The sequence below is a fragment of the Pleurodeles waltl genome, chromosome 9 (genome assembly GCF_031143425.1).
Source record: "Pleurodeles waltl isolate 20211129_DDA chromosome 9, aPleWal1.hap1.20221129, whole genome shotgun sequence".
In the NCBI taxonomy this organism is placed as follows: domain Eukaryota; kingdom Metazoa; phylum Chordata; class Amphibia; order Caudata; family Salamandridae; genus Pleurodeles; species Pleurodeles waltl.
Genome location: NC_090448.1, coordinates 969,445,021 through 969,472,274, shown reverse-complemented (window position 1 = coordinate 969,472,274; position 27,254 = coordinate 969,445,021). Strand labels below are relative to the sequence as shown.

At 46.6% G+C, this 27,254-nt stretch overlaps 1 protein-coding gene and 1 pseudogene across 28 annotated transcripts in view; one reads left to right on the top strand and one right to left on the bottom strand.

The window, feature by feature from the left end:
* NRXN3 (neurexin 3) overlaps positions 1-27,254 on the top strand; it is a 1,990,994-nt gene that overhangs the window by 603,476 nt on the left and 1,360,264 nt on the right. The window lies entirely within an intron of this gene.
* Positions 11,010-11,920, bottom strand: LOC138258667 (protein DEK pseudogene; annotated as a pseudogene).

The following is a 27,254-nucleotide window of genomic DNA, read 5'->3' as shown; positions in this document are numbered from 1 at the left end:
TTGCTAAGAAGCTTTCCAGGATGGTACGCCTGAGAAACAAAGATTGGAGTGTTTCCTTTGGCAGTATGTATAAAGTTATTGTAGGCCAACTCTGCAAGGGACAGATGGTGTAGACATTTGCCAGAGGCATAAGCAGCAGAGCAACTTAAGGTAAGGGTTTAATGATCCTGCTTGCTTTGAACCACTGCTGGTTTGCAGAAGCAAGTTTAAGAGGCCTTGCACTGCTAAAATAGTACCGTCCCTTGAAGACTAACTGGAGCCTTGTGTTTCTGACAATGTTTTCAGGGAATCCATGTAGCTTAATCACATGCGGGATAAGTGTTTTGGCTAGGGTGCCACTTTTAGAAAATGATTCGAGTTGAATGACGTGTACAATCTTAGTAAATACGTCACCAACATAACAGAGTGACCTTGGATGGATCAGAAATAAAATCTGTGGTGCATATTCAGACTTGCAGAGTCACGAAGACACTGGTAACAGTTGTAACATGCTCATAGTTTTATTTCTAGGCATTTTAGATTTTGTACGTTTCTCAACTTAGGCTGCCTCAAATTGAGGGGAGCTCCATCAAGCATACCTTTACATCAAAGTCATGGTTTGTGGAAAGCTTAATGACTCACCATTCTGGGATCATAACAGAAATGTAACGTGATCCTTTGACTCTGTAGTCACAGTTATAATCTTCAATACAGTAATCTGTATATCTTTGTGAAGCTAGGATTTTTTGCTAAAGTAGATGTATCCCTCTTGTATGAATTTTGATAGAGGACATAGTTCATGCAGAGCAGTACTGTTTAATTTTATTACAGGGGGCAATGGGATTTTTACACAGACACTTCTCCAGATTTTTCTAGGCTCTGGAAAGGGAACCCACGTTAGTGTTATAGGGACCCAGGCCTCAAAATCACAAAGAGGTTAAAAAATGTAAAGAATTGTATCTAATCGTGCTGTTTCAGACCTCAGCAATAAACCAGAAGCTAAAGCAAACACTATCACAACAGGACCAGGCCTTCGAACCCTTAATGAGCGAAACACGTGTCGGCTGTACATTATGGAACACCGACACCAAAATTAAAAGTGCTATCTTCTCTTATGTAGTGCTTGCCTATTTGTATTCCTATTCCTCTGCACTGTTATAAATATTATCATGTAATGCATGCTTTTCACTGTAGGCATTACAAATCGCCTCAACATTAGGGCTAAATATATGGGCTAGCAGACCTTACCCACAGAACAGGAATGCATGAGCTCTTCGATAAGCAAATGTTTTTGCCCTAAATAGGCAATCCATCAAAATTCTTGGGTAAGGGCGTCTTTTCCCTACCTAAACATGTATTTTATTCTGCCTGTGGAATGCACAGTAAACATTGGGATAATCAATGTATTTTGGAGGCTAATTAAAGGAAAACAGCTGAGCTCCCACCCCAGAGAAAGTAATTATGGGATTAGAAAAAGCTACTAGACCCAATTTGGAGCACACTCTAGATTCTCCTCTAGGGATCATGGTAGGTGTCTGTGCTCAACCGAATATTCTACGTGACTTGGGCCATTTTCTGCTTTGTCCAATAAAGGAATGACCTTTTGGAGCATCACTGCATTTTTCATTGCGCAAGCAGCGGTTGCATATTAGAGGTGGTCTGAGCCATTGGATTCCCTCTATTTATAGGAAAGACAAAATAAGTATTTGCAAATTGCAAGGTTATAATAACCTGGCGACTGTGTGAATGTCTCATTGATATCAATGTGGTATATAATCTCCTTTGAAGTATATCCCTGCTTGCTATGCTATACTATGCAGTATTGCATAAAGGGTATCCAGGTGCTTGCCGGTGGGTGTTTTTTTTTTGCCTCGAGTTAATCAAAGAGCCAGGTCTTCTGCTTCCTGATGAATTTGAGGAGTGACACAGAGGACCATATGTGGTGGGGGAGGTCATTCCAAGCTTTGAGGGTGATGTGCATGGGTGAGAGAATATAAGAGCAGAAGTGCCTGGAGGGTTAGTGGAAGTGGATGTTGCATTGAGGTAAGGAGAGCCTATGTTCTGCAGTGACTTGTGGGTGTGGTAAGAGTTTGAAGTAGACGCTTTTGTGTATGGGGAGCTAGTGGAGTTTCTTGAAAGAGGTGGGTGTGCCTACGAAGGGTCCAGATAAGTCTTCTTGCGGTGTTCTGGATTGTTTGGAGTCTGCTCAGGTGTTGTTTAGTGATTCTGGTGTAGAGTGCATTGCTGTAGTCCATTCTGCTTGTTATGAGGGCTGGGGTGACTCATAAAATGGTACAGAAAATAAGAGGATACCTCTCTGCAGGTCAGAGGTGTCTAAAGATACAACGAACGGAAATGACCCTCTGGGGAAAGGGGATACACAGGAAGACAAAATACTCAAGGAGCTGTAGCAAGAAAGAAACAATCCTCTCATTCTGTATTGCCTCTCACCCCAAATTCCCACGCCACAGGTTTCTATCTGGTACATTAAGAAAAATGGTGAATTCTTGGTTGCCAGTTCTTTGCATAAAATAAAGGTCAACAGTATGAAGACAAAAGTACTGAAAGGACTATGAATGTTGAATCAATTCTAAATCAAACATGCTAGAAACGTAGGCCTCTGTCCTGATGTCTGCTGCAGTAACAAAGACACTGGTACTGCAGGTGGCTCGCCATAAATACAAAGGTTGATTCTCTGCAGCTGGAGCAAAGATATTTCTGATATTAGTTGGCTTCCACTTCCCAAGAATGGTAGCTTTATTGGGATATATTAACTTGGAACGCTTGGCGTGCCATCTTTAAATGGCTCTATATGAGCTTTCTGAAATGAAATACTGCCACCTTGGAGCCAAGCACTTTCCTGCTGAACACTTGGTGTGTAGTTTTGAATAGTACCTGAGGATCCCTTTACTAATCAGGAAGTGCATTGTCCATTTGTCCCTAACAATACGACATCCATCATAGATACCACAACCACCACTCCTGTAGTTCCAGAAGGGACTGACTGACAACAGGGAATACCTGTACCAAATATCATAAATTTGGGTTCCTTATCTGAAAATCTAAAAGGATGTGATGATCACGTAGGTGTGTTTTGTTATGAAGCATTGTGGCTGAATGTCAAAATGTGTGTGATTCAACCTACTTGTTGATGGTGACTTCATGGAAAGGCATCATGATTATTTTCCAGGGCATGTATCCAAATATATGTTTTTAGTGCCACTCCAGTCACGGATGAGTAAAGAGTGCAGAAGTCCATTTCATTGGCTAAAGATAGAGGGAGGATACTGATGTGGCAATGAATGGCTTGCCCCAGCTCATTGGAAATGGCAATAAACCAAGTTGAAGCCCAAACAACACAGGGCTTAGTTACCAATAAGCAAAGATGTTTTAGGCTTTGTACCGTTGGCCATCTTTTTATTGGCTGGCCTTGCCAGAGCACCCGTCAGTAAGAATCAGCAGGAGAATGGTTTAGGGTGCTCCCACATGTTGGGAGCCAGGAGCACATATATTCATTGTGCAGACGTTGTGTTCTTCCACAAAAAAGTGCCTGCCCTCCTCACAGCTGTGATCATTTTATTTATTTATCCAACTGCCTGAACCTAGGCTTTCATGGGCACACAAATTACATTGTAATGCTACTAAAGTGTCCTAAATAACTAGATTTGATATTAGTGTTTTTCTCAGGCAGCAGCACAGATGGGAGTAAGGCAGTCATTAACTCACATGGATTTTTTGGACCAGCTTAACCTTTTAGTCAACACCAATATTATTCTATAGTTGTTTGCTTCCACCCAAATACACATCCATTCCTATGTTATTTACGTGTAATGCTTCACATTATCATACAGCATTCCTTTAAAGCCAGACCTATTGGCATTGCCAATGCTTGTTTGTTAATTTCCCTGAAGGATGAATCCAAACCTGCCCTACATGCATTTTGCAGATTTATGTTCTCGCTGAATAGAGATTGGGCATGTTATACAAGGTTCATATATCTCAATCTGGAGGGAAGGTCTGGATGGGAGGGAGCATTCCAGTTCAGTCTGAGAGCAGCAAAATTCCTTGCACCTGACCTGTATGTATTGGCTTTGGATGTGAAACTCACCACCGTCCGCCATGTCTGATGAGGGGCCTATTTCACGTTACAAGGATTTTGCTTCGTGGAGGAAAGAGAGTGACGAGGGGGAGTTTACTCCCCACTGTTGATTAATAGCCTCATCTGCAGTAACTTTCCATTTTATAGAACCCTGAATGCAGTCCACATCTGCTCAGCCACACTATTTAAAGCTGTTTTAATGCTGCTAATTGCTATACATTTATTTGGATTGCCAGCACCTGTGAGGCTTACAATAATGTGTTTTTTATGTTCTTGCTCTCTCCCTCTCTTTCCCTTCGCTGTCTCGAGAGAGAGAACATCTATCGGCCTTTTTGTCAGCAATAATGATTGCGCTGCCTCTTCCCATCGGCAGCAGATATGGGCTCTTTTACTGTCGCAATGGCTGGTTCCAGTCAGTCAGTCAGTCAGACAGAGAGTTCTTTTAGCAAGCGCTTGCATCAAGAGAGTAAGAGGGGGCTACACCTTGGGGCAAGAAGCTGGGCAGAAGAACAGCATGGACACTAGGAGATCAGGAACTCGAGCTCCCTTCACTAATGTGTGGGGGTAGTGTTGGAAAGAGATGAGCTTGACCAAGCTGATATATGTGGTTCACCACAATTTACCTACCACCGAAGAACTGAATCCTAGTCTCAATATAATCGGATAGAAAAGTACCTAAAAATGGTTGACAAGCATTGCTCCACTGATAACAGAAAATCTGCATCCAATGGGAGGATTTGTTTATAAATGATATTCAGGACACACTAGTTACTTAATGTGATATTTCTGATAATGATATTCTGACATGCAATAGAGATTCGAGTTCAATTCTCTGGTCTGCTGTTTTTTATAGAGGTCTTGTGGTTCCCCTCCTGGGTTGCTCCAACCCATTCCATTCTGAAATACCGGTCTGGAAGAAAGTCACTGATCTCTTGCAGACCACTCAGTTGATTAAGGAGATTGATGTAAGCAAGTAATTGACTATTTTTAAATGCATTCCTCTTCTAGTGATCATCCAAAGAAAAGTGACCTTCCAAAACTTCTGACATTGTTAGTAGACTTGGGATGTTGATATTGATGTGCTGTACAGAAAATCCCAAGCAAAAATTAGATGCCACGAGGTTTCACTCTAAAGAAACGTGTGCTTTCTGATTCAACTGACCATTGTGGATCACACCAACACTTAGGCCCACATTATGACAGTGGTGGTAAAAACTGCCTACCGCCACCGCGACGGCCGCCAAAAGACCGTCGCCATGGCTACCAGCCAACCGCCATTTTATGACCGTAGCCACAATTCCTCCAGAAGGATGGTGGAATTCTGGCTACGGTCATGCCGGCGGACGGCAGTAAGGTGGCGCTGCTGCCAGCAGCAGTGCCACGCCAGTAGACCGTTGCAGACCATATCATGACCAATGATATGGCCTGGCGGTGTTCTGCTGGCGGACGCTGCTGCTGATAGCAGCGTCCCGTCTCCTGCTGGACAACCCCCTGAAATCAGGTAAGCCGGGTGCTCCGACAGGGGAGAGGGGTGTTGTGTGTTTGTGAATGTTTGTGTGTGTGTGAAAGTGGATGTGCATTGCGTGTGGTATGTGTGTGCATGTGCGGATGTGTGAGTGTGTGTATTGTGTGTTGTGTGAATGCGTGTGTGTTTGTATGTATGTCAGTGTGTGTGGATGTGTGTGTGAATGGATGTATGGATGCGTAGATGAATGTGGGTATGAGTGTGTGTATGCGTATGTATGATGGTGCGTGAATGTGCGTGTATGTCGGGGGTCTGGAGTGGGAGGTGGAGGGTGGAGGAGGACTCTGGGTAGGGGGAGGGTGGTGGGGGAGACCCCTATCAGTGACAGGGAACGGATTCCCTGTCACTGATAGTGCCTACCGCCATGGTTTTCGTGGCGGAAAAGAAGCCGTGAAAACCATGGCGGTAGGCGGGGTCATAATCCCAAGGGTGGGACAGTGACGCCACCTGGCTGGGACTGTAGTCTCCAGCCTGGCGGCTGTTACCGCCCTGGTGGATGGAGTGGTACATTGGTGGTTTGGCTTTAGCCAAACCACCAATGTCATATTTTGGGGAAAGGTACTTCCAGCCTGTTGCCAGTACTTTTCTCCAAAATACCGCCGACCGCCAGGGTCATAATGAGGGCCTTAGTGATGAATTTGAACGTTTTAAAGCTGTGTTGAATAAGGCTGTATAAAAAGTGATGAATGGAGGCAGAGATGATCCTACACCCTCTAAGCTAAGAGGACTCAAAACCTAGCTACAGCTAAATAAACATACACTAGTAACAGATAATGATAATATTAATATATAACATTGGCAGAGTGGGGAGGCCAAATAAATATACCCCAGAGTCAGTCAGAAGAAGCCCTAGAAACAAATAGTAAAGACAGGGTGTAGAGACAATGGGGGTCATTATGACCCCGGCGGTCGATGGTAATATGGAGCAAAGTACTGCCAACAGGCTGGCGGTACTTTCCTCCATATTATGACATTGGCGGTTTGGCTAAAGCTAAACCGCCAATGTACCACACCAACCGCCATGGTGGTAACGGCCGTCGGGCTGGAGACAACAATCTCCAGCCCGGCGGGCATCACTTGCTCCCTTACTGCCATGAAAACCATGGAGGTAGGCACTATCACTGACAGAGAATCCCTTCCTTGTCACTGATAGGGTTCACCACCTCCCCCCCCCCCCCTTCATAGGTTCCCTCCACCACCCCCTTCCTCTCCAGACCCCCCTTCATACACTCCACTCACTTCACACACGCATACACACACCCATTCCCACATTCATCCACGCATGCATGCATCCATTCACACACACATCCACACACACTTACATACATACACACAGACACACATTCACACTACTCAACATACACGCACTCACACCCCCAAACATGCACACACAGACAACACGCAACACACACCCGCATACACGCACGCTCAGACATACACACACACACCCACACACACACAACACTCCCCTCCCCCCTCCCCTGTCGGAGCACCCACTTACCTGGATCCAGGGGGTCCTCCGGCAGGAGACCGGACGGGAGCAGAGCACCGCCAGGCTGTATTATTCTACTGTCTACTGTCGTGGCCTGTTGCTGACAGCAGTGCCACCTTACCGCCATCTGCCGGCATGGTCACAGCCGGATTTCCACCATCCTTCTGGCAGAAATCCGGATGTGGTCATAATCAGCCCAAAAAACAAAAATTGGGAACTTTTTGCACATCAGGGGTCCTTTAGAGACTCTTTAAAGTGTATGGGGTCCAGGTACCTCTATCCTGACACTTTTTTTGTTTTTAAACAATATTTTTGCCCTCCCCTGGGCCAAGCGACAAAGAAAATGTTGGTCACATTTTTCCTGTCAGGTTATGGCCAGCCAATCAGGGCTCTGCTATTCCCGGGGATGCGCGGATCCCCTGCAGGTGGATTCACAAAGAATCCGCATCCATAAATATTATTTCCTTTTAATAATTCCTAAACTACTGAACAGATTTACAAAAGCATAATCTGTGGAACAAGATCTAGCTTCCTGCCAAATTTGGTGTAATTTCGTTCAGCGATTCGGGCTGCAGCTGTGTTTATATATTGCAAAATCCCCTTAGACATAGAATGGGGAAAAAGCATTTTGAGACCCCCATTTTTTTCAGTCCCCACTTCATGAATCACCACAAAAATTTCCAGACAGCAGCAAAAGTAACTTGTACACTACTGTTGAAAACAGCGCCAAAGTTATTATCAAAACAAAACATGCTTCATCTTTGGGAAATATATATATATTACCTACTGAAATAACTTTGGCGCTGTTTGACGAATCTTCACAAAATTAACCAACACTATTATGCCACTCACTTCAGCTACTATCTTGAAAGTTACGGGTTGATTTGTCAAGCGGGGGCCCAAAAAAGTGGGGTCCCAAAACACTTTTTCCGCCTGCAATTTCCATATGGATTTTTAGACATGACTATAGTTAGAACTGCTGGATGGAATTACACCAAAATTTAGCAGAAAAGAAGCTCTTAGTCCTGAAAGCACCGGTTTTGTTATTTGGTGTAAATATGTTCAGTAGTTTAGGAGAAATTTAAAGTTAAAGAAATGTAGATATCAAGGTACGCGAATCGTCTGCGAATCCAACTGTCCCTTTGTTGATATCTGATTGGCTGCCAACACTTCAACCAGAAAGTGTTGGCAGTTAATTTGGGACTCTGACTCAGCTGAATGCCAAACATAAAATTAAAAATAGAGAAATAGGGACAGGGTAGGAATGGGCCTGGTGCTGGGGTCCGCCAGGGTCCTGGCCATGGCCAAAAGGCATTTTTTAAAAACATTTTTTCCTGCGAAACCATGGGGGGATGCGTGAATCCTGGAAAAAATAAAATAAAAAAACAAATGCTGGTTTCAATTTCAGCCCCCCCGGGTGGGCCAGGGTCCAGGGCCATATTTAAATATGAATAATGGGGAAGGGAGGAATGCAGCCCCCCTCCTGAAGGCAAGCTTGGGTCCCCGGAACAGCCACCTCCCCAGGGCTTGGCCTGCTAATAATAGGGTTGCAGCGCGGACCCCCTTCCTAATTTTCAAATTGCCCCAGAGACCACCACCTCCCTGGAGCACCGTACTTGCTAAAGGGTGAGGAGGACTGTGCTGCCCCCTCCTGGGCCATATTTGACCCAGGGACTATCACCTCCCCAGGGCTGAACCTACGGTAAAGAAAGGTGCGGGGCCAGGCGGCCACTTGGCCCTCCTCTTGGAGCCATTAATGACCCTGGGGGCTGTCACCCACCAGGGCCGCCTCCCTATGTTCCAAGGTGCTCACCCTCAGGACATAGTAATTTACTGTCTCATGGCAGGAGCTATCACAGCTCCTGCCAAGTGAGAGCAAACAGTAAGTCTGCTCCCAGCAGACAGGAGCATTAAAACTACACCTGCTCATTGGGAGTGGACTTGACAGCAGGCAGGAAAACAGATGAAACAGTTGATCCTGCACGCTGGGAGCAGCATTTAATGCTTCTCCCTGCATGTGTTAGTTAGTTACTTAGTTAGTGAGTTAGTTACTTTAGGGCAAAAGCAGGTATAATGGGCAAGAAAATGCCTGAAAACTTTTTTTTAACACTCGCAAGATCTGCAGATCCACCGCTGGGCTCAGTGTAGACCTAGTTTAAATCTGCAGCAGATCCAGAGGCAAATAAAAAGAAATACACTCAACCAACCGTGCTTGAGGTTGGCAATATACAGGGGGTTGGTCAATGGCCGTGCGTGACTTGAGATTGGCAATACAGGTGGTTGGGCACAGGGCCTGGCAACAGGCCAGTTCCTGCAGCCAACTTCCCACTTCATTAAAAAAAACATAGAAATTCACAGAAAAAAACTAAGGTTTCAGGGACGTTATAATTAGGAATTAGCATTTACAACACCTTAGAAATTCACTGAAAAAACAAAGGTTGCTGTATTTTATAGTTAGGTTCTGAATTTACTCTCCCAAAACCATGGAAAGAGTTATTTCAAGTAACTATAACTCGTGCCTTGGGATAACTATAACTCGCGCCCTCGCCATGCACATCTATTTACCCCCCCATATTACATCATTCATGGCATCTTCTGTGGCACCATTGATATTATCACTGCAACATTTGCAATAAAATTATTAAATATATATATATATATATATATATATATATATATATATATATATATCAGAGACAGGCAGTAAAGGTCCTGTACACACATAAAACAGACGAGCAGTGGAGGCATTAAACCACATAACATAGGTACGCAGTAGATGTTAATTATGCAGATGATAAAAGCATGTTACAGACACTCTAAATATCACAGGGAGGCAGAAGAGCTTATGCACACATATAATAGAGACAGACAGCAGAGGCTCAAAAACATACAACAGGCAGGCAGTAGATGCTATGCACACATAACACTGACATGAACCAGATGTTCTAAAATAACAGTGGTCTATAACACATAACAGAGACAGGCAGTGGGTGCTTTATAGACATGTAGCAGAGGTAGGCAGCAGTCTCTCTAAACATATAACTGAGGCGGCGAGCATAGGTTATATAAATATATGTCTGGAGCAGAAGTGTTATGCACATATAAGTGGCATGCAGTAAAGGTCAAATAGAACAGACTGGATGTCAAAGTCAGCAACATGGACATAATGTGCACCCAAAAGAAGTCTGAGGTTTACTGATAACACAGTTTCTTTCAACAAAAGGCATTCGATTGGTTACCATGCTCTCTGTAGGGATGCAGCAATTCATCAGATTTTAGGGCCAGATGTAGCAAAATCCGTTTTTGCGACTTGCAAATTGCGAGTCTGAGCGACTTGCAATTTGCAAGTCGCAAAAACGGATGCAGAATGGTGTCTCAGACACCTTCTGCGACTCGCTATGGGGTCGCAAAGACCCAACTCATCAATATTCATGAGGTGGGTCGCATTTTGCGACCCCATAGCGAGTCCCTGCACTCACAGGGATGGTGGCCTGCTGTAGTCAGCAGACCTCCATGTCTGTGACTGCTTTGTAAATAAAGCAGTTTTTTTTTGTCATTTTGCAGCCCGTTTTCCTTAAAGGAAAACGAGTTGCAAAATGAAAAAAATACCGAAACCATTTGGTTTCGTTTTTTTCAGAGTAGGCAGTGGTCCATAGGACCACTGCCTGCTCTGAAAAAATATTTTTGTCGACATTCACAAAGGGGAAGGGGTCCCATGGGGACTCCTTCCCTTTTGCGAATGAGTTACCACCAGTGTGACACTGGTGGTAACCGCGAGTTGGTTTGCGACCACATTCGCGGGAACACCCCTTCCTATTTGCGAGTCGCCTCGCAATTTGTGAATGAGCATCGCAAAAGGCTTTTTGCATGGCGCAAACTGCGATTTTCGCAGTTTGCGTCATGCAAAAAGCTTTCTATATCTGGCCCTTAATTATCCAACTGAAGGAGCCCAGCACTTGGGAAGAACTATATACATTCTTTGGCTTCTCCTTCTCTTTTTTCTTCTCCTTATTTGCTTTCTTTTCAGGGGGCTCTTCCTCCACCTCACTTTCCTTTTTTTCATCTGATGTGTCCTCTTTTTTTATTTCTCTCACTGTTGAACTCATCTGAAACAATCACGTTGGATTTCTTGCCTTTGAGTTGCTTCTTCTTTGAAGATCCAGAGCTCCCTCGCTCCTTTTTACTATGTTTGGAAGGCTTTGGCTCTATTATGAAGTTCATAAATCTCATAATGAGGTCACCATTTGATCCAGATCTCTCCAAATCTAGAACTTCACAAATAACATTCAACATTACTTTCTTTTACATCTCTTCTTTTTTATACTGGCCTTTTACTAATGGAGAGCTGCAGAACTGGGAAATTTTCTTCTTTAGAAGATGACTTGTTCCAAGCCTGTTGAAAAGTAATCTGTGTAAAGCTCTTAGCTCGTGAGACTTCCTCTTCTTCGGATTGTATCCTTTCAGTATCTACAAGATTCACTTCCTTTCCTTCGACCATCTCCTCTCCTCTATTTCTGAACAGACATTTCCAAACTCAGACATTCTACCGTCTTCTTCTCCCACTTCCCTTCAACAATTAGGCTCCTTTCTTTTTCTTTTTCCTCATCCTAACCCTCTTCTTTGCTTTCCTCCTCCTCTCAGAACCAGCTTTGTGCCTGGCATCCTCTTCATCTGAAGAATCACACTTTATCTCCAACTCATGTTCCTCCTCACCACCTTTCTCCTCTGGTATCCCCTTCACTTCAGATTCTTCTGCTTCTACAACACTTGCTGCTGCAAGTTTGGTAGCCATAACGTTCTCTGGCTGAAGTAACACTGGTGACATGAGCCCAGACTTTTAATCTTCTGAGCCTTTTCTGGCATGGAAGATCTTTCTATTACCTCCTGGGGCATACCCGGCCCAAATACATCTGGAGTATGGACTCACGAGCCAAAATGTAATGCTCCAAGGGTATTTTGTAAACTTTTGCCACAGACTTCGATGTTCGCAACCTGACATATTAAACCAACTATTATGGAAAGGAATGGAGGCCCAAGAAGTGCCTTTCTCACCCAGGGCATACCTGGCATAAGCAATTGCAAATCTGCAACTGGGAGCAGGATGATGTAAGGCAATCTCATTTCTGGCTTTCAAAACCATAGTAAATAAAGCCATGTGTCGTCTCTCTTTTTTTTACAGACAAGTGCATGTTGGCAAAGCACTCACATGCTTATCTAGTCATAAATGTTTTCCGCCTTTCAAACAGTACAACAAGACTGAACTAGGAAATAACATGTGGTAGCCTAAGTGGGTAGCACTGGAGTGCTTACTTATGATTGGTGAATGAACAAGAAGGAACATATAATGTTTCATATCTACTGAGATCGTTAATCATGTCCACATGAGGCAGGGTTGAATGTAGTTTATATCATAGGTATCACCATCCCAGATGACTAGTCTCATGTGAGCAGGAAGTCCCTTGTGCGAACATGTAAAAATAGCCCAAATGACAACACAATGATGTTAATAGATTTGACAGAAGAGCCAATCACATGCAACAAGAAAGTGGAAGGAGATCTTCCCATGGGGCCATAAGATTGGTAGATGGACTTGGATAGTTGCAAACCACCCGTCGAGGAGAGAGGACGTTTGAGTGATTGAGCCCAAAGTTTCTTTAAAGAAGTAAGTGTGGGGAGTGGAATATGACTTTCTCCTGGTAGCAGGGTACTAGTAAAAGAATGTGGGTTTGCGGGTAATAGAGAACTTGGGCAGAGATTAGAAGTCCTTGTGGTGGAAGCAGCAACTTTATCTTTAAGAAGGCAGAATTGTGCATCACAGAGGATATTAGCAAGGAACTGATGTAAACCCTGTTTTTCTTTCTGTTTTCGTTTCCTCTGATATAAAACTAGTGTGTGACTATAAGAATGTTGACCCTCCGTCAATGAAAGAAAAGGAGTGAAGATCTAAATATACCTGTAAGGAGTGTGCCTGTAGACCGTGCATGGGCAGCAGGACTACCTTATTAATGATACGTATACAGCGAAACATAGTGATGACCCAGAACTAGCTAGTACAGTGGGCCAGTGTCGGGACTCATACAGAGCCTTTAGCTATATTTACCCAGAGCGTGTGCAGTGGGACCCTATGCACAGGTATTTGGTGGAAGGTTTATGTAAGAGACAAGTGGTCTGTGTAGATGCTTAAGAAGTAAAATAAAATGTTATGGTAATTCTCCTCATCTCTCCACAGATATCCACCAAAGATTTAGACCATAAATATTAAGGTTATGCATGGTAAGAAAGGGAGACTGATGTGCGAGTAGGGCTAATTCCTCAATTTCTGACCTATTAAGGATTAGGCAGTATCTAGCAATCCTGATAATACTGGTCCTGACGAAAACCTCATTATCTTCTAGAAAGTCTGAAACATGTAGACGTGAGGAAGGAAGCGTGGGTAATTAGAACCCACACAGTGTCCACGTTTATTTTAAACAGTGCCAAGGCAATATTCTCCTAATACAGTTTGTTGTAAGTAGGCCTCCGACATCCGTTTAACCATTTTATAATAGGATTCCATGAAATATCTGTTGTGCGCCCTGAAAGAGATCAGGTTGAAGCCAGCGGTGGAAGTACTAGACTCCATCGTGAAAACTCTATGATGAAGCATGCATTCAGGATTTCCTGAAGGGCGAGACTTTTATAGAAAATCACTTGCGTGCCAGTTCTGCCCATACGGACTGGACTCTTAGTTGACTCTTGACTTTTATACATGGTCTGCTTCCTCGATCTCCAGGGATTGAGAGTGTAGAGGCTAACGTGTGCTTCTGCTGCATGTGCTGTGCTCACAACGTCCACCACACTGTGCAAGTATTATGCATGACTTTAGCACATGAGACCCTACCTTATGTAGGCTAAATTTTTACATAGTTGGCTGCTCAAGCATTCTCCGCGTAATGTGCATAGTTTTCACAAAAAATAGAAGTAGAAAAAATATGTGATTTCTCTCTCACTTAATTAAAGGCTCACCCAACATGTATCACTCTAATATGTCCCTGAGAAATACCAGCCTGTTATGTGTTACAATGCAGAAACAGGAGATCCATGACTCTTACCGACGTGTCCCTCCCAGTCGTGCTGCTGTAACAGATGCAGGGAATTCAAGGCCCAGACAGACTGTTTCTGCAAGGCATTTCCACTATATGGAGATATGTAATAAAGGATACCAAAATGACTTTTGTGAATCAACCCCAAGTCTTCTGATCTCTGAATGCACAGTGATTAAGCCAATACCGCTCTGACCTTCTACTACACAAACAGAGAATATGTGGGGAATGCTATGTTCTTTGTTCTCCTACCACTAGGACACCTAGCAAGTATTGTAAGTTAGGCATGCAACAGTAATGATCAAGAAAGCCCAATATCCATTTGTTTCAATAATTATTTCTAGGATTTTGAAAATACACTAAAAGTACACAGACTACCCACCACTGAAAACAGGTAAAGATAAGAGCCACTTCAAAGGAGCAGATGGGTGAATCTAACCTACCAGTGTGGGAAGAGGGGGAATAGCTGAGTGGAGGAAAGGAAGGTTGCTGTAGGAAGCTATCTTCAAGACCTTGATGGACACCTAGACTGAATATGTGTAGAGAAGCAAATGCGGCCTGCATCAGGGTGACCAAGCAAGTTGTCCTTGGACCAGGAAAATGTGAAAAGTAGGAGTTGGTCCTTGGGCCCTAGGGCTGATGCACCAAACTAGATGAGGCAAAAGGAGTTGATGTAAGTGGCTTGAGTGACGCAGTCTAGTACTTATCCCAGCAAGAGTGGTAACAGCTCTTGCCATAAAAATTAAGAGTATGAGAGTCTAGGAATTAAGTGATAATGAGGGAGTGAGTGTTCATTAGAAGGTCATTTGGCAGTAGCAGAAATTTAAGGGAAGAGAGGGCATGTATCCACTGATAGTCTACAAGTGGAAGCTGGGAGAGAAGCTTGAACATATTAAGACAATAGCCACAACTATATATATTCCAGCACAAGGCAAGAGGCAGGAAAGGTATGCAAGAGTGTTACTTAACTGGGATATCTGAACATAGACAGATAGAGTTGTGGTATAGACAAAGATTTGCAGGATGGACGAGGGGACCTGACCAAAGACTAGGTGACTAGGTAAAAGCTGGGACGAACAGAGTGCTTATTAGTTTGAAGCTAGGAGATATGGATTAGGCATAGAGAAAAATCAGTCAATGTAGAATGGGTGTCATGAAGTTCTCCCAAAATAGAATCAAAAACATTGGACTTGTGATTAAGTTTCTGTGCAGTGCTTCCGCATGCAGCCATATTCATCATCTTAGTATGCTTCGTTGAGAATAGTGGCACTATAGGCATTTACCAGAGCCCGAGAATACATAACTTCACATCAGCAAGAGTTGTGATCATCCAGCATCTCCAGTGAGCAGTTGCACCTGAAGATACCAGACATCATGGAGCATAGCCAGGCTGTAACTTCAAAATTTAATCTATGGGATCTTTTCATGAGCCCCATATTTGGGACTAGTACATGGAGAGATTAGGTTGGACCTTAAAATATGGAGGAATATGCAATATGGTTGCCCACATCTCCAGCAGAGTGAGGAAGGACTCATGTGAGTCAAGTGCAATTTGAGTGGGATGTAGCACATTCATGCAAGATCTAGAAGCACCTACTTTTATAACTCACCTCCCTAAATCCTTGTCATGGAATAAAAGGATGTCAGACCGTTCCTTGTCCATGAAATATAACAAGAGATTTTCCTGCCTTCCTCTTTTAAGGGACGTTACCATTTGGGAATAAAATACAAGTTCTATGGTAGTGCTGTATAACCCAGAGAGTACACACCTAAATTCACCCCATATTCTAAAGCATTTACGTACAGGGGAGAGAGCTAGGGAATAGGGAGACCTTCCCTGCACAGATTGCATCTAGTGAGCTAGAGGGTGAGTCTCCACAATTGATGAGGACTCAATTTAAAATATTTTTGGTGCTTTTGAAAAGAGTCCCATTTGCCTGGTATATCATTAATAGTGAGGATACTCAAATCAGACTACTCCCTCTAGAAATAGTCCTCAATCCAAATTCCACTTTGCCCCACAAAGGGGCATCACTGTGAATCTGTCAGTTCACACCCAGGTGCTTCTGAATTGTAAGCCAGGGTAGTGCTGTGGCATACATGACAAGCTTAAGGGTTTCCCTGAGTAGCTGTTCCCCACCAACAGACTGGGTCCAGATCTCCTGAATCATACATGACCCTTTCAGTCAGTGCCCAGAGAGGTTTAATCTGGCAGTGGGACTGTAATGTGTCAATAAGAGCTACTTGGTGGGCTCAATAATAGGCCCCCATAAAGGGAAGTCTCAGATCTCCAGTTGTTGCTGACAATTGAAGCTTAGTAAACTTGAGTGTCATCCGTGATGTACCCCAGTCAAATTTAATTCCTCACAGAATGGATTTCAACAGAATAGTTTTGGAGACCCAATGGGAAAACATAGCAAACATGTACATTTTATGGTGAAGCATCATTCGACTCTGTACTTCATTTTCTGCCATACAATTATCATTTTAGGCTCTCTCAACATGTAAAGTCATTGGCCTTATTCAGTGACAGTGATTGCATTTAATCAAGTAACATGCATGCCAGTCATGATTACTAAGATGGCTAAGTACTTCAGGTTATGATGGGTCCATTGGAATTGAGTCCTCCCAAGACTAGTTTGGGCTTTATCCTCTGACCTGGGGAGAGTCTTGATCTAAGACCACTTAACGAGGTAGCCTGAGATTTGGGTCACTTTTGTGGCATTTTAAAGTGTTAGGAACACATTGACAGATGCAATAAAATCCTATGGGTGCCTACAGGAGTTGTTTCACACCAAGTCTCTGGGTGTCTGGCGAATGCTCACTACCAATGGCTCAAGAGCCAATATGGAGAGAAAGGGGGTGGGGAAGTGGCACCCCTGGCAGTACCCCTTTTGATAAGGAATGAGTCAGAAATAAACATCACATGAGATTTGATGTAAGGTTTGTGTAGAGCCATCAGATTATGTTGTGGTGCCCAGGACCATTCCCGCTCTCTTCAGCCTAGGCGCATTCCACATTGTCAAACATCTTCTTGATATCTAAGGGAAGTTCTACTATTTAATTTTTGGGGAAAAAAAAAGCTTGGAAACATGCATTCACAAGGAACTCATTTTGAAAAAAATTTAATTACAACAGAAAGTATTTGACCAGAATTAATCTCAGACAAATTCGAAATTATTTAATGGTTTTAAATAAATTTGAAAATTGATGGATTGAACCACATTTTGTCATACTGTTTTCCTCTACTTTTGCAAGTTTTATCTTATGACAGGAATTGTTCTTTCTTATTATCAAGACTGAGATTAATACTGGAGAGAGTAAACAAGACCCATGATTAATGGGGATGCAAAGGACGAAAAATTGTCTTTTCTCCACAAACATGCCGAGGACATGAAGCGCGTGTTCCACTCTGTCACATTACCACCTAGAGATGCCTTATATAAATGGGTATGGTCATTAAAGTCCAAAACAAGGGTGGGTGGTCTGGCCACGTAGCGAGATGGCCGCCTGATCCGAGCGCTCCACGGGGCGGCTGGGCCGGGCCGTGGACGGGGGGGCTGCGGGGGCACGAACATCCCCCCCCCCCCAGGGGCACATAGCGGACCGGATGGTGCTGCGCGGGGGAGCCGCCTCCCAAGAAAGTCACGGAGCAGGAGCTCCGAAGAAATCGGCATTACGGTGAGGCGGCCTGAGAAGGACCTCGAGCCGCGGCCTTCGGCCGCCGAGGGAAGCCACAGGGCTCAGGAGCGGAGGGTGCACCCCTGAGCCTACCATTTTCGAAACCCTCTGCCGACCCCACCCCCGCCAACGCACTGCTCGACCCTCCACCTTGCAGCTGGAGTGCTACGCGAGGCGGGGGCAGAGAGCTCCGCGAGGCGGGAGCTCCGGAACCACGTCACCCTGGACACTGGGGTCAGCCTCCAGGAACAGGCAAGACAACGCCATCCCAGAGGGGGGCAAAGAGAACTAGTAGGAGCATCGTGAGGAGCTGGGGGCCCTGGAAAAAATAAAGAGGAAAAAAAAAGGAACAAAAAAACAAAAAAATGAAAGAGAAGAGACTTTGCCTTTCCCTCCCACTGGGGGCCTCCCTATTCCCCCCGCGCATGCCTGCCTCCTTCCCCCCCCTCCCCACGCATCCGGATGAAAAAGAGGGGGGACAGCGAACGAATGACCCAGTGAACCAGAGAAACTCCAGGGGCAGCGACGGAGTACGGTGGGACAGGTCGGATTACCTTTTACTTCTTATACCTCACTGCTGGGCACACTGCCACACCTGCTGGACATAGCCTGTCTAAGCCCCACACACTGCGTGCCCTGAGATGAAGTAGAATACTGGAGGAACTTGAGCAAGCCAGCGCCTACCACCACGATCTGACTGACAACCTCACTGGGCTGCTAGCTGCATTTCTCCCCTGCCCCGTTACCGTGGACATGGTCTGGTGGACTCATTGTGCTTCAATGTGATGTTGGTGCCAGTGTTACGCCTATTGTGGAGACCTACGGAGGACGGCCCACACCACGACAAAAAAAAGGATCCGGTACCCCTTCCTTACCCCCCGGAGCACCCTTGTTCCACCCCCCCCTTTGCCATCGCACCGGACACATCCCCTTCTTCCAGATTGCGACCTCCTTCCACTACCGGAACACGGGTGACGCAATGGCCCCCGCGGGGGCGGAACTACCCACCGGCTAAACCACAGTGAGACCGGGAACCCTTTAGTTTCTCCCCCCTCCTATCCCCCAAACACCTACCTGCCCACGCGGAGTAGGACCAGCTACACCCCCAGGAGGGGGCCTCTGACACTCCAGATCACTCCCCTACGCTGTTGCCACCAAGCCCTACGACGAAGGCGGGAGATGCCAGGCGGACGGTCATCTCACAAGAACACGGGCAAGCCGGCACGGCAGTTACTCTTCTCTGAGACCTTACTCCAGGCAAAAGGGGTCCGTCCACCGACGGCGGCACAGACCTCTGCCACACACCAAGAGATGGCAGACCCAGCCCAGGAGCCCACAATGGACCGTATCCTTCAGGAAATCTCGGCGGTTGGCCGTAGATTGGATTGGGATGGATAGCGCATTGGTCTCAATGGCGGCGGAAACAAAATCCATCCGTACGGAAACTGCAAGCTTTCAGACACGCGTCCTGGGACTGGAACAACGAGTGTCAAAAATGGAGGCCCACGCCTCTTCTTTCCAGGACAGAGATCAGGAACTCCTCTTCCTTCATAGCAAGTTGACGGACTTGGAAGACAGGAGCCGAAGAGACAATGTCCGTTTCATAGGATTTCCTGAAAACATGGAGGGTGAAGACCTTCACAGATTCCTGCGAGACACGCTGCCTAGACTGACTGGCACAACCCTTGAGCCACCCCTGGAGTTCCAAAGAGCCCATAGACTGGGCCCCCGGAGAACCGGTACGGACACTCGCCCGACCGATCATAGCCTGTCTCCTTCGTCATACACAGGCCCGTCAACTAATACAGAAAGCACATACTCAAGGTCCCTTCTAACTAGACGGACACACAATATCAGCAGATTTCTCCAAGGCAACCAGTGACCGGCGCAGGGCATTCCTGGCCTTCCGTCTGCGACTACGCCAGCTGGAAGTGAAATATGGCTGTTTGAGCCGGCGAGAATGTGGGTAACAAAAAACTGCGCATCCAAAGACTTTTACGATCCGGAAGACTTGTGCTCTTTCTTGGATGGTCTGTCTCTCATAGACTCTTCCACCTCGACTCCACACCGAGACACAATGGCTACAGACCAGAACTTTCCCCCTCAAGACCTTTCCCCAGGAGGGTAAGGGTCTGCCCACCAACTTCCTCCCCCCTGCCCCAGGGGACGGAACCTGGAGAGACTCCTTCACAGCCAAGACGACAGGGGACAGGTACTACAAGCGGTGGCACTCCATACGCAGGTGGCAGACAGAGATCAATCCCGCTCCTCCTTAAAACCCCTAGCAGAGTCCACTTGAACCTGCCTTATCCTCTGGGATAGTTGAAACCGAGAACATTGCGACCATGGCCCCTTCTTGGTCTGGAAACAGCGGACCCTCTACTGACCCGTCGGCTGGCTGAGAACAGTCCTTTTCATTCTTTTCATTCCTACATAATGTTCGATGTTTTTCCTTATTCTTTTTTATATTATATTTTCGTTATTTCTGTCAGGCAAAGTTTTCTTACATTCATCCCCCCTTGTTAGAGGACATCAAGCCAAACTATACCTTATCATGACAGCCCCTACCGGGGGGGAACCCAGCACCGGGATTATGGGAAGCTGGTCTCAAGGGATAATGGAGGCCCTGTGCTGTGCCCCTGTCCCCGGCTGTGGCCCGGCCTGCCTTGCCCCACTCTGTGACTAGTATAGTCCGGGTATAGACCCGCAGATTAAAGCTTAGGTTCCCTGGGGCTTCAGTTAGCTCCATCTTCCTAATCCTCCTTCATTCTTTCTTAATCTTATCTCCCCTTCTATGTTCTATTTTCTATTTCCTATTTTCTATTCTCCCTTCTTTCCTCCTTTCCCTCCACACACTTATTCTACATTCTTATCCCCTGCATCCCGTCCATTCCACCTCCTCCCCTCCCTGGTGCCTTTCTCTATTTCGCCTACCTCTCCTCCTATTCCCCCCCTCCACAACTCATCTCCCCTTTCGCAAGCCACTTAGCCCTAAATGCAACAGCACCCCGCACCTTCCCTACCCCTCTCCTTGCCCTCCTATTCCACCTCTTTATACCTCTCGCTCCACCGCCTCTAGTAGTCTTCCTCCATGGCTGGACGTACGCATACCTCAACTGCCCCGTTACGGGTTATCTCCTGGAACGTCAACGGTCTTACCCACTTCATCAAACGGAAGAAAATACTCTCATACCTTAATACCAAATGAGTGGACATAGCCCTCCTTCCGGAAACCCACTTGACTAGACTCGAATTTGATAAACTATGGAGGGACTGGCTAGGCACCGTGCTGTCCAGCTGTACCACACCCCGCTGGATGATCAGAACACAGTGCCGCAGAAATGTGGGACTACGATATTGCTGCGAAAAAGCCTATCCTTCACAGTTACCAAATCATGGGCCGACCCGGAGGGGAGATATGTATTTGCCAAATTGAAGTTGGGAGGCACCTCTCTATGTGTGGGATCCGTCTATGCCCCAACAGGACCCAAGAGACAATTTTTTCTCCATATTAATCGTCTCCTGACAGAGTTTGGAGATGCCCGGTACATTATTGGCGGGGAGTGGAACCTAACCCGAGATGCCGTATTAGACAGGACAGGGCCTTTAGACACCATCAATAATGGAGACAGAGCCTTACAGTCCGACGTAATGCATGCTATCGGCCTGGGGGAACCATGGAGGCTGACGCACCCGAGTGATAGGGAGTATACTTTCTTATCCCCAGTCCACGGCACCCAATCCCGATTGGACTACTTCCTTATCTCGCACAACCTCGTAGCACAAATGCAGGACTCTCGTACACTGAGTGGGGGATTTTCAGACCATTCCCCGATCTTGCTAGCCCTTCAGCTGGGCATGGTGTCCCCAGGCCGCAAACCATGGCGCTTCGCTGCCCAACGCTCCTGAACCCCTCAGGGGAAGTCTCAACTACAGGCATATATATCCGGGACAACCTTGGGTCAGTGACATCCAAAAGGATGATCTGGGCTGCGACCAAAGCAACGATATGGGGACAAATGATGCGTGATGCCGCACTGGCGAATAAAGATAGGGCGGAGCGACAAACGGCCCTAGGGACTAACATAACACGCCTGACGCAGCGCTACACACCCCTCCCCTCCCTTTCCACCCGCAGGGACTTGGAGAGAGCCCGCATGGCTTTGAACTAACTCTTTACCTCCCAGGCTGAATACACGCTGCAACGTTTACAGGGAAGGCACTATGAACGAGGGGAGAAGGCTGGCCGTCTCCTGGCTGCACAACTTTGCCAAAGAGCTTCGACCCTAGCTATACCGGCTATCAGGGTTCAGTCGGGAGAGACCCTCACGCACCTGCAGGACATAGTGGATGAATTTGCAACCTTCTATCGTCGCCTCTATACCTCGGACTCACAGTCCTCTCCAGCTCGAATAGAGGCTTTTCTTAGTACTATCACCATGCCATCCCTATCCGATGAAGGCCGGGATCTGCTGGGGGGGGGACATCACCCGCCAAGAAATCCTACAGGTTGTCTCCAGTCTCCCGTACCACAAGTCAGCAGGTGAAGACGGATTCCCCTCGAAATTATATAAATGGGCAGGGGAGGATACGCTTGATGTTCTACACGAGGCGCTGGACGAAGCCTGCCAGACTAATTCGTTGGGCGCAATATCCAACTCCGCCGTCATTGCTGTCATACCAAAACCGGGTCGAGAGCCTTTGCTCTGCGGCAGCTATCGGCCAATATCTCTCTTGAACGGGAATTTTGAAATAGTGGCCAGCGTCTTAGCGGCCCGACTGCGTAGGGTCATACCGTCCCTTATACATTAGTCGCAGGTCAGCTTTGTGCCGGGCCGCAGTTCACAGAATCATCTTCGTACATTATGCCATGCCCTCTTGGGGTCCGGAATACACCTGAGGCCACTTTAGCACTGTCCCTCGATGCCGAAAAAGCGTTTGAATGAATAGAATGGCCATACCTTTTCGCAACATTAACAAAATTTGGTCTGGGCGATCAATTTATTTCCAAAGTGCGTCTGCTATACGATCAACCCACTGCACGGGTCAACTGTGGAGGCTTTCTTTCAGACTCTTAACCTATCTGCAGAGGAACGAGGCAGGGCTGCCCGCTCTCCCCCCTTTGTTTCTATTGGCACTACAGCCGCTGGTGGCTGCGATTCGCGTATCCCCTGGGATAACGGGCATTCCACTGCCGGGCGGCGTCACCTCTAAACTATACCTGTATGCTGATGACATCCTGCTTACTCTAACTGACTTAGATCGCTTACTGCCTGACCTTATGGCAATTATAGATGACTTTGCCCCCCTCTCGGGATATCGGGTGAACTGGGATAAGAGCGAAGCCCCCCCTCTGTCGCGGGAGACAACAAAATCAGCGATCCTGGGCTTCCCCTTCCACTGGATGCCAAAGCGCCTCAAATACTTGGGGATCCTTGTCAACCGTGGCCTAGAACGCATGACAGCGGATCATCTAGACCCTCTCATTGCTCATATGAAACTTGACTGACAAATGGGCACAGCTTGGCCTCTCCATGTGGGGTAGGCTGCAGGCGGTGCACATGGTCACAGTCCCGCGTTTCATGTATGTCATGGGACTTCTCCCTCTTCAGATACCTCTATCCACGCTGAGGTCGGTGGATGCCGCAATTAGGGCTTTCGTGTGGGAAACCACGCGCCCCCGCCTAGCAGCGGCCAAGCTCATAGCACGAGGTCACACGGCGGAATGGGACTTCCTTCGGTGGAATATTACGCCCTAGCCCTCCATCTATCGCCACTGGCTGCCACACTGCATAGTCCTGCAGAATCGCCACAATGGGTGTCAGTGGAGAGGGAGTTGCTCTCCCATAGGGGAGGCCTTAATGGACTGTACTGCAGGACCACCGTCCCCTCCGATGATCCGAATCCGATCCTGAAGGCGACGGTTGTAGCGTGGAAGAGGGCCCATCGCCTTTTAGGGGTTCACCCCTCCCTCCACGCTCAGGCTCCCCTATGGCATAACGATAGTATACGTGTGGGGGATGCAGCCCTGAATTGGCCGCAATGGAGAGATGCCTCTATAACTAACCTAGACCAGGTATTGGAGACAAACAGGCTCAAACCCTTTCCTAGACTGATAGAGGAATTCCATCTCCACCCTACATAGAAGTGGAAATATTTGCAACTCTAGCATTATATGCGTCAAAATCTTGACATTATTCATTGGGGACTACAACCCTCACCCATAATAGCCTATCTGAAGACATGGGGGAAACATAAAGGTGTGATGGCTGGCCTGTACGAAGTCCTTGTCAGCCATCTATTCTCTCGACCTGTCTTGGATAAGCTACGTCTGCAATGGCAAGACCACCTCCAGCTGACTACTGAGGAGGAGGATTGGGCAGACACGGTGGAAGCGCTGGACAGAGGGTCTCGCGAGGCTCGCCTAAAGTTTTGCCTCTTCAAGATACTACATGATTGGTACTGGAACCCGGTGAAGCTACATAGGGCCAGCCTCCTCCCACATGCGTTGTGCTGGCGCTGCACGGAAACGAGCTGTGACCTACTTCACGTGTTCAGCAGCTGCCCATCGGTGCAGCCTTTATGGAAGGTGGTGGAGCATGCCCTGGCGGATTCCATGCTGCTTCCAATCCCCTTGCCCCCTTTGTTGCTCCTGCTACACGACATGACCTCTCTCCCGGATTTATCACAACCGCAAAAAAGACTCCTACACACAGCCCTGGCAACTGCAAAAATATGTGTTCTGTGACACTGGAGATCTGCGACGCCACCCGCGCCCGAAGTATGGACTGTGGCTATGTTCACCATCGCCACGCATGAGAGGGTCATCTACAACCTTCAGGATCAGGCTGCCATCTTTGCTCAGGTATGGGCTCCCTTCCTCCCTGATGTCTAACCGATGCCACAGTCACTATTACTGTTCACCAGCCGATCCCATGCATGTGTACTCTGCTCTCTTTTTCTTCCCCCTTTACCCTTACCTTCTCTCCCTTCCTCCTTTTCCTACCCACATCCCCCTCCTACTCTCCCATTTTCTATCATCCCATTCCTCCCCTTCTCCTTCGTTTTCCTAGCCCTGGGACCAATGCACTTGGCCGACTGGTTCTCACACCCCACCTCTTGCGTCCCCTCTCTATCCCTCCCCTCACGTCTATTTATTTCTTCTTTGCTGCCCCTTCTCCCCCTCCCTCTCTTCTCTCTGACACCAGATCTCTTCCCTTCCGTTTTTCCAGCCCTTCCTTCTTTTTCTTCTTCTTCATCTTTTCCTCTTCCTTAATCTTTTCTCTCTCCCTTTCTTTCCTTTTTCTTTCTTCTCTCTTCCTCTTTATCTCCTCCTTTCTCTCTCCTCCTCGCTTTTTCTCCTCTTTATCGTCTTTTACCCTCCTCCTTCCTCCTCCCTTCTCTCCCCCCCCTTGCCTAACACTATAAGACCTGGACACGCCGCTCTCCTACCATCCTTGCCACCGCAACCTTTGCTATTACACTATCCAACTATCACGGAGCAGCTTTTATTATTACCACTTATGCAGTCTCGGATAGCTCCTGCTATTCTTGGAAGGATCCCGCCCGAGATAGATGCAAGCCTATCTATTTACTTCAATCATAAGCCATGGAAAAGACGATAAACAGAGACGTTAGATTCACAAACGGCAGACAAACTCCAGAAAATTGTCCTAGCCCGACAGTTGATCTCCACTATCCCCTCTCCCTCCCCCACTTTTTTCTTTTAAGAAAGCAGATACTTGAACGACTTGCACTCTTCGCCCACCCCCACCCCCTTCCTTCACTTTCCATCCCCCTCACCTATCACTTCCCACCCCCCCTTTGTATAGATTAGTATTCCCTGATCTGTTGTCTGCTGATGACTGCCTTCAATGTCATCATTATTATTACTATTATTACAAGCACCATCTTTGCTATCATCATTATTACTAGTGTTTATTACCCTTCATTGGTGGCCCCTTCTGCTATCCCTCTATCTTTTTTCTTCTCTTCCCCCCCACCCCCAAAAAATGTTAGGTCCCACAACCACAGATACACGTGCCATGTACCTACAGATGTACCTTTAGCGACACTCATGTGCTCTCACTAGAACATGTTACCCACGAATTGTTGTTCTATAGTATAACTCATGTGGACTAACTGCCTTTTTCGTCATCAAGGGTTGTATTATGTCATATTGTAATGGTTGGCATGTTATATGCTGTTAAATGCAATAAAAAATTACAACACAAAAAAAACTGGCAGGTTTACTGCATGGGTACAAAGCACTCTCTCTCTGGTAACTAGGCATCACCTTTCGTAAATGGTAGGAAAAGTCATGGGCCACAGTCACGCAGTTTATCCCCTCTAGATAAACCACCCCAGGGAGTACAGATGTGACCAGAGCAGCAGTGCAGCCAGCCTGTTCAAAGCAGGGGGTGACCGAGACCCTTTGCTACCACTTAGATGCTGTTCAGGCACAAGAATGGGCAAGTGATTCACACTCCTCGCTGCAGCACTGAGTACATCTATTGTGGCCAGTCTAAGTTTCATGATGCAAATGCACTGGGCCCTGGAGTAGGAGTCACTGTCGGCAAAGATTCCATATGTTGAAGTCCATTCACAGACAGTTTGGGGCCTACATCTGCCCCATCAGAGTAAGCGATCTGAAGTAAGCATGCGCACCCACTGGTCTTCTCATGTAGAGATCTGTATTATAGTTCATGTGGCTGCTGATGTCTATGCTGACCCAGTGTCTGTGCTCTGAATCTATTAATCCTCCATCTCCAGAGCAGGCTGCTAGATGTTTCACATGTCTTCAAGGCTGTGCTATTTTGTGTCATCTGCGCTGTACTGATAAGGCCTCCAGAATCTTCAGCTGTGACCTTCACCATTGGTCCCCATTCCACATTGCAGGACGAGTGTTTGTCCCATCTGCAATCCTGGGGACTGATCTTCCCCAGTGTTTATCTCAGTAATAGCAGGGTCCAGTCAAAACGGACATGGCCGCTTCATGGAGAATCATTTCATCTTGACCCTTAGGTCAAAGGAGACTCAGATCACCATATGAGTCCACCAGTATGGAATGGGTGAGCATCTTTTTTGGTGAAAGCATTAGCGATTGGCGGCCATCTGAGTTTATACTCATTCTCTACCTCAACCTTTCTTCAATTAACCAATGTAATTCAAGAGTTCTACTGCACTGTTACTGGGAATTCAGGGATTTGGCAGGACAAGAGCTCAAAAAGCACTTCTGAAGTTGCTTTCTGAGAGGAACGGTTTCACTTTTTTCAGTAAAGACAGCTGGCACAAAACCATCTGTTTCCTTAGCAATGTATTCCTTGAGTGTGATTTTGGAATCCTGGGTAATCCAAGTGACTTGGCATTGGGTGAAAGTTGTGGTTCAAAAGCCGT